We start from the raw sequence: 7,516 nt of genomic DNA, 5'->3' as shown, positions 1-7,516 counted from the left end.
CCCCCCCGGTAACACCGCCCCGCCGCGGGAGAGGGCTGCTGGCACACGGCTGGGAGGGAGACACGCCAGGTACAGCGTTACTCCAACTCATTTAAGAAAACAGATACCTTTTTAAATCTACCTTTTTAAACCTATACTGTAGCTGCTCCCTTCCCTATTTCTTAAAATCGCTGGGGAGAATGAGATGACCAAGCACTACTACTTCAAAAATGCACCAGCAGATTTTTTTTTTTTTTTTTTTTGACATCTTAATACTCACTTTTGCACCATCTTGTTTTGGAAATTGCAACTACATCATCTTGAGGGGTTTCCATCTCTTTAGCAGTGGGCAAAAGGTTCACATTTGACTGTTCACAGGGTATCTAAATTAAACAGATGCCAAAAGGAAAAGAATTGGGTTTTAAAACACAGCCTCATTTGTTTGCCCACTATTTGTTTGTATCTTTTGGAGGAGCAGAAACAGACTAGCAAAAAACATTACAAATAAATACACAGACTCAAGCTGTAATAAACAGTACAATAAAAAAAATATCCAGGTGAACAGTTTCACAAGTTTTGGAGGGAGGAACACCATTTACCAATTCCCAGCCTTAGTGGGACAGCTACCTCTAGTCACGTAAATATGTAGTCAGTTCACAATATAAATAGGCTCAATTAATTTTTTCTGTATTAAACATAGGGTAATTTATCCTATACTCTGAATATAGCATATTTTAGAAATGGACTAAACTTACTCTTAAACAGATGTCTGCTGGGGGAGAAAGCAGGCTTGATCCTTTTGGCATTACTTCTGGCTCTGTTGCTGTGCCCTTTTGGAGAGTCTTCACCTGTCCCTCTGTTTACAGGTAGGAATATACCAACCCCATTTATATATCACTTTTCATCGATCCATTCCTACATGCCATATAAACCCACAAGGTGCTGCTACCTAAATTAGACTACAATTGCCCTTTTTTTTTTTTTTGCAAAAATTGCTATTAACAAAAAAGGAAATTAATAAAATTTATAATAACTTGAGTTTAGGCAGTGCACCAAAACTACAACACTGAAAACGGAACCATCAAGAAGTGAAAAAACACTTTCCTTTTAAAGGCAAAGTAACCCTTTAGTTTCAACAAAAATATCACCTCTCAAATAACTCTTCAAACATAACATTTTGTCAATTTTTATTTACCTGAAAATTAATTTTGCTGACCCCCCCCATCTTTAGTCTACCTAATTCCAAGCATAAATTCTGCTTTGAACTACTTCATATGTGCTCTGCTCTGAGCTTTGGCATGATAAATCACTACTGTCCATAAGACACTGCAAAAGCAACTTCTTGTCTTTTAATTCTACATCAGTTTGAAAGGAGGAAGACGAAGTAAGTTATAACGTCTGTTTTGAGATTCCCTGTCATCTAAACATGCAAAAATGGGAAGTTTAAAGTTCTCTCAGACAATTCTACCATCTTCTTATTGCAGATAAAAAGAGTTCTCACATTTTAGAACACATACTTTAATTTTTATAGCACTTTTTCCAACTAAAGCCTTTAAAGACACTTGGCAATTTACAAAAAGTTATATTTAACCAAGCTTTATTTAAAGATTACTGTTAACATATCCATATGCCTTTTACACATGCACATGCATGTTTTTCTTTCCGGGGGGGGTGGGGGGGGTGGTATTAAAATTGAGTGAGAAGTGTTTTTCTCAATTTCTCTGAGATAGCTTTGCTGTATAATTCAGAAGGAAGTCAACACACAGTTTTGACAGTTTGTGAAAGCTTTTTCTATTTCACTCATTTATTCTACCTCTCATGTCAATTCCATTGTTCCATAACAGTTAAGGTTTTACAGCCTTAAAATAATAAACGTATTTTCTTTTCACATTTTACAAATCTATTCCGCATTGTTTTCACTTTTGAGAAGCAACAATACATGACTTTGAACACCTACTATCACATCAGTGACCAGAAACGTCTATGAAATTTTTTTCTAAACAGCGAAGTTCAGCTGAACAGTGAGTCAGGATCTCCTTCTGCAGTTTCATTTTAGCTTTTTCTAGAAAGATAGATTCTCTGAAAATATAAAAGAGACTGCAAATGATCGGATAGCAACTCATACAGACAAGCCAGACAAAGAGATGCATTATTGAACAATGTTTAAAGCATCAATCACAATATTTCTCCATTCCATGCATTCCACATCCTGCTGTTGATCTAGAGGACATGATGAAATATGCTTCACTACTGCTTCAATTATTCTGTAAGTTTATCCTTCTGTCTTCTCTTCTACACAGGAAATCGTTTACAAATATATTCAAATTGACATAAACAGCCCTATTGTGACTCAATTTTGTATTGGTTCCCTTGACTCCTATGTTTCTCCCCAAATATCACCGTGGTCATAGGCTTATTTTATTAACAAAGCAACTGTTGCTGCAATATAGAACAGCACTTCAATCTTCATCACATGGACCAGAATACACTGAAGTTGTGTGATAGTTTGTTACTTTTTTTGAAAGTAAATTGTAACTCTGACTACTAGTAGAAGTAGGCAATAAGGCAGTTTTCTTCTGAAAACTGGTTTTCAAAAACTGATTAACGCATGTGAACTTGAACAATTCCAAAGAAAATGTTACATCTAATGGAACATTTTTCTACTGGAGCAAAGTCATCATTTGAAACAAGATCTACAGGGCAGGAAACAATTAAGATGCTTTATTGACAATGTCCACTCACCGCAAAAGTATCTGCCTGCATACAATTAGATCTTAGCTTTTCAATAGTGTTTTATTGGCAGTGGAAAATGCATCAGTACTTTATTGAAAGAAAGCAATAAATAATACTGTGATAAAAATAGTTCAAAGTAGACTGTACATATTGTTACATAATCTGAAAATACACAAAAGATTAATAGAAAAACAGAACAGTAACAATGAATTTCAGTTTTACAAGCAAGTTAAAAGTGGCAAACAAAATAAGAAAAAAGACATGCTATATATATTGTTGCATAATAAATAATCTGAACAGATTCTTGCTGGCTTTTTAATATGCCATTTACAAGTGTTGGATACATTTTCTACTCATACAGTCCAAAATGGCTACAACCATCAAAATTAAAGTCCAGACAACTCTTTAGAACAAGTTTACAAAACACAAAAGATGACTTACATAAGAAAAGTAAGGCCTTTATTAGAAGTTGCACCGCTTTAGTTTTCAGCCCATTGTACCTTCATCTTTCACTACTCATTTGACATGAGACTGCAGTGCTTCATGATTGGTCCATTAAAACTAGTTTCACCAGCATCTTTCCACAAGTGTTTTCAATCAAAAAGATCTAGGACAAAAACTCTCTGTGGCCTGTGGATTACGACCAGGAATTATTATGAAGTCTATCTTCCTCAGTTAAGGAAAAAAAATAAAAACAGTTCTTGGTTTATGGCTTGTTTTCAGTCACTGTGAAGATACGCTATACAAATACAGCAGAGAGTGTTATGACCGAGTCAATCACTTCTAAAATGTGTTCCGTAATGTTATAGTTCGTCCCAGCTTTTAAAAAAAGTTATATTTTAAATAAAGACAAATTCCCACTACTTGACCAATCCTCTTTGTGGAAAGGTACAGTTCTGAAAAGAAGAACAATCATGTACCATACCTTCTACAACAACATTTGCTTACCTGAAAAAAAGCAGGACTTGTTTTCAGATCTAAGCTAACATTTCCAAAAGACAAAATATATACTGCTTGGTGTCATGATACTTTTACAAAGGTATTAAAATCCTTTTCACCTTCAGTTTCATTATTAAAAAACAATGATAATTACAGTAACTGCATAATTTACAAAAACCCTATATTACTTATAGGGACATATACATACAAGCATTACAGTACATTCAGTTGGAAAGACTAAAATTAGAATAAAAAAATCAGCAATGATTTGATTTGTAGACTGAATAGAAACAGAAAAAAGTAAGTAACGATATAAATGAGAAGTCACATAAATATAAGAAACATTTAGATTCTAAAATATTTTCTCTATAGTACTCATGAATTTATTTGCTAATTAAAAACTCTGTAATAAAATATCTCAAAGTGTCCATTTAACAAGTATTAACAGGTTAAGGGTTCCAAATGTTCAAAATGCTGCATATCATCGGTAGAAATAGTGTGGGTAAACTGTAAAAACAACCACAAAACAAACAAAACACACAAAAAAAGAAAAACACAAAAAAATTCCATTAGCAGTTTTTTAAAAAACATTTCATTCTAAGTTTCTCACAAACAGCTCAGTAGTGTAGCAGTCATGCATCGAATTATTGCCATGCCATGACGTACACAATTTTATTGCCTTCTGTAATCTTCAGTTGCAATGCAAAGTAAAGCACATGAGGTCAAATATTTCCGCTTCCTAGATTTTTATCCTAGATCACCTGACTATAGATGAGTTCTGAAACAGTGGGGAGAATCTGGGGGAGGGGAAGACTTCAAACTTCCGTGTCTTGAAACTAAAAAAAATTTAAGATAGCCCCTGAGATTATAAACTGACAGATCCACATGATCTGAGTTGCTATGTGCAAGAGTTTCCCTTCGCAACATTTCATACATAAGAACTCTTCAGTTAAAGAGTTTAGTTTGCATTACAAACTAAACTTGTATATGCAAAAAGGTTCAGAATTTGAAGAAAAGGCAGCCAACACATGAGTTGGTAGGGATGTTACTGGTGAGAAGAAAGAAAAGAAGCTGTAAGCAGAAGAGACAGGCAAGTTATAGCCCATGGAAGATACCAGCTAGTGAGAGAAAGATTCACTGGATTTTTATTTTTTTAAAAATCCAATATAGTAAAAAAAATTTAGCTTCCAGACTTGTTTGCAAAATGAGAGAAATACTGTTCCATTAGAAAATACAGCAGAGGCTGCTGAAGAAAAATAATTCCAAATCCCAGCGTAAGACAGGACTACATATCTTTCATAAGCCAGAATACATGCATTTTGCATTAAACACCCTTGTGTTATCAAGCTGCCTTTTATTGTCAGCACTGCTCACAGCTACCCAAATTTAGGCTGCAGGTAGCTAAAGCCAACCAGACAGCCTAAGCAATCACAGTGGCATGAAGTATACAAGAATTGGAAAACCATGCAATTACCTCTATAACAATTCAGTATTGAAGTATATTGTAGTGGGATAACTGACCAAGCAAAGACTCTGGAAGTTCAATAATCTGAACTGCAGTGTCACACGCTAAATGACTTTCTTTCCTTTATACGCCTAAATTTAGTTCCCTTCCCTTCTCCTCACTTTCACTAGCTGTTTCATCCAACCTTTGATTTCAACACTTTCTATACAGCTATTTAGCACGTGTCCTTTTTGAGGCTGTTTAAAAAAAAAAAAACACCCAAAAAACAGAATACAATATTTACAAAAGTAAATATTTAAACACTCAGAGTCTTCATTGTAGGAAATAAGCTCCAGATTTTCAATATAACCATCTACCCTGAAAACCTGAAACAGTTTTCTAAGTGTGTAAATTCACTGTATTAAAATACCTGACGTTTTATTTCATAAATAGCTGCTTTACTATTATACCTATCAACTTTACTCACCAGGAGAAGGCTTTAACAGGAGTAGGTCCTTACTGTAGCAGAATCCAATCTTTGTGTTCCTGATACACTGCCTATTTCAAGAAGCATGGGAAGACATGCAGAACACAGCATGCATGTTAGTTTTCAAAAATAAACATCACAGCAATGTGATTACAGCTACGGTACTCACCCAACTCTAAGGTTACAAGTTAGAAAAGCAGAATTTATTTTACAGTTTATATATTAACCACTGCTAGTTTCAGTGGCTAACAAAAAGAATTCCAAAAAAATCTGCATGCCAACTAGCACACAGAAATTGGCAAAGGTAATTTTATAAGTAATTTATTTTCTGTTTTATATAGTTTATGTATTTTTCTTTTCTGTTTTTTTTTTTTTTTTTTAAATATCATAAAAAGAAAGGGGTTTTACATGGTAAAGACTTCATTTATTTTAATTTACAGAATTTTCCACATGAATTCTGGAAAATATTTTGTGCTAGTGACAATATTTAAAATTTAAAACAGCTCACATTTTAGAGAGTAACATTAGATGCAAAGGTTGCTTCTTTGAGCTTTACTCATAATTAAAATTTTCAGAACCTGAGACAACTCTGACAGAACTCTGAAGTTCTCATCTTGTCTGTTCCAATTAAATATGTTTTCCATTTATTTTTACTTGTGTTTTGTAAAGCAAATTCAAGTAAAAGTTTATTCTCATGGTACTAAAGAGACTGTTTTTAAACAGACAAGATACTTCATGTGACAGGTGATCAAATCCCACTTCCAGCTGGGGTTTTTTGGGTTTATTTGTTTTTTTTAATACATATCTCTGTGTGTGTGTGTGTGTGCACATGCACACATATATATACAGATTATTAAGTACACAGCAATGAATGAAGTAGTGATTTCAAGTATGATCAATACTTAAGTGACCACTGTGGGGGGGTAATGCACCTTTTACTCAAGTTTTAATAATCTCAAAATTATCCGAGGGAGTTTACTCACATCATTTTTGAATGCTTTTTACTGCATTTCAGAAGTGGGACTTATATTAGTCTAATTGCTTCTAATTAGAAATTATGCATCACGTGATTAAGAGACTTCTACTAAAATTTCATTTTATTTTCCTAGTTTAAAATAAATTTATTTCTAACTATAATTCTCATTTTGTTATTCCAATGAAGTAAAAAAACTCCACATCTAGTACAGCTTCCTGAATTATAAAGCACCCTATGGTTAAACACAGTGTTATATATACAACCATGCACAAGGCAGATGCTTTTATGCAGCAAAAAGATAATTCGAACTTAATTCCCCTGTCATCTCAAGCAAAAAAGCGCATCATGCTTAAAATAATACAAAATCAATACCATCAATCTGCATCTTCTTTGGCTGCATAGAGGGTGAAGACATTGAGGTTGTAACTCTGAAATTTGCAGGAAGAGTCTCTGCTGATCCAGCAGCTAAACCTCTTATGTCCTTTGGTCTAAACTTCTTTCTCCATGAAGGTGCTCTCCTAAAGCTCTTATCATCATCCTGTTATATTGATAAACACCATTAGCGATTCAAAAAACGTAGGATTGTTACTGACATTGAAAGGATTACTGACAATCTTAAGTAAACGTATCGCTGAATGAGTTAATTTTCAGAACAGTTCAGGTGCAACAGCAGCAGAGGTCTTCATTTGCAACAATCTGTGTTCATTTGCTAGACTGTAGGCTCTTCAGCTCAGTAACTATGGAAATTCACGTGCTTGGCACACTTAGGAAAACGTTTTGTACTTTGAATGTTTGCACTTCATGATTTGCAGTAATTCGTAAGTGTCACATCACTCATTCTTAGGGGATATGAGGAGTGGAGCAGATCATAAAAGCTGCTTTGGGAACGCTGACACATAGAGGCTTAATTTCAACAATTGCTTTTAAACTTCAATTCTGTCTTACAGGAATGATGATA

The 7,516-nt window shown here is 34.2% G+C and overlaps 1 long non-coding RNA gene across 1 annotated transcript; it reads right to left on the bottom strand.

The window, feature by feature from the left end:
* Positions 1-2,364: 2,364 nt before the first annotated feature.
* Positions 2,365-7,096, bottom strand: LOC104076089. The gene is made up of 3 exons (XR_683512.1): positions 6,931-7,096; positions 5,583-5,653; positions 2,365-4,158 (listed from the first exon to the last, which is right to left on the bottom strand). It is a non-coding gene; the product is annotated as an uncharacterized LOC104076089 (long non-coding RNA).
* Positions 7,097-7,516: the final 420 nt, after the last annotated feature.

This window comes from Fulmarus glacialis, unplaced genomic scaffold, assembly GCF_000690835.1.
Source record: "Fulmarus glacialis isolate BGI_N327 unplaced genomic scaffold, ASM69083v1 scaffold40104, whole genome shotgun sequence".
NCBI lineage: Eukaryota > Metazoa > Chordata > Aves > Procellariiformes > Procellariidae > Fulmarus > Fulmarus glacialis.
This window is presented reverse-complemented; position numbering and strand designations above follow the sequence as displayed.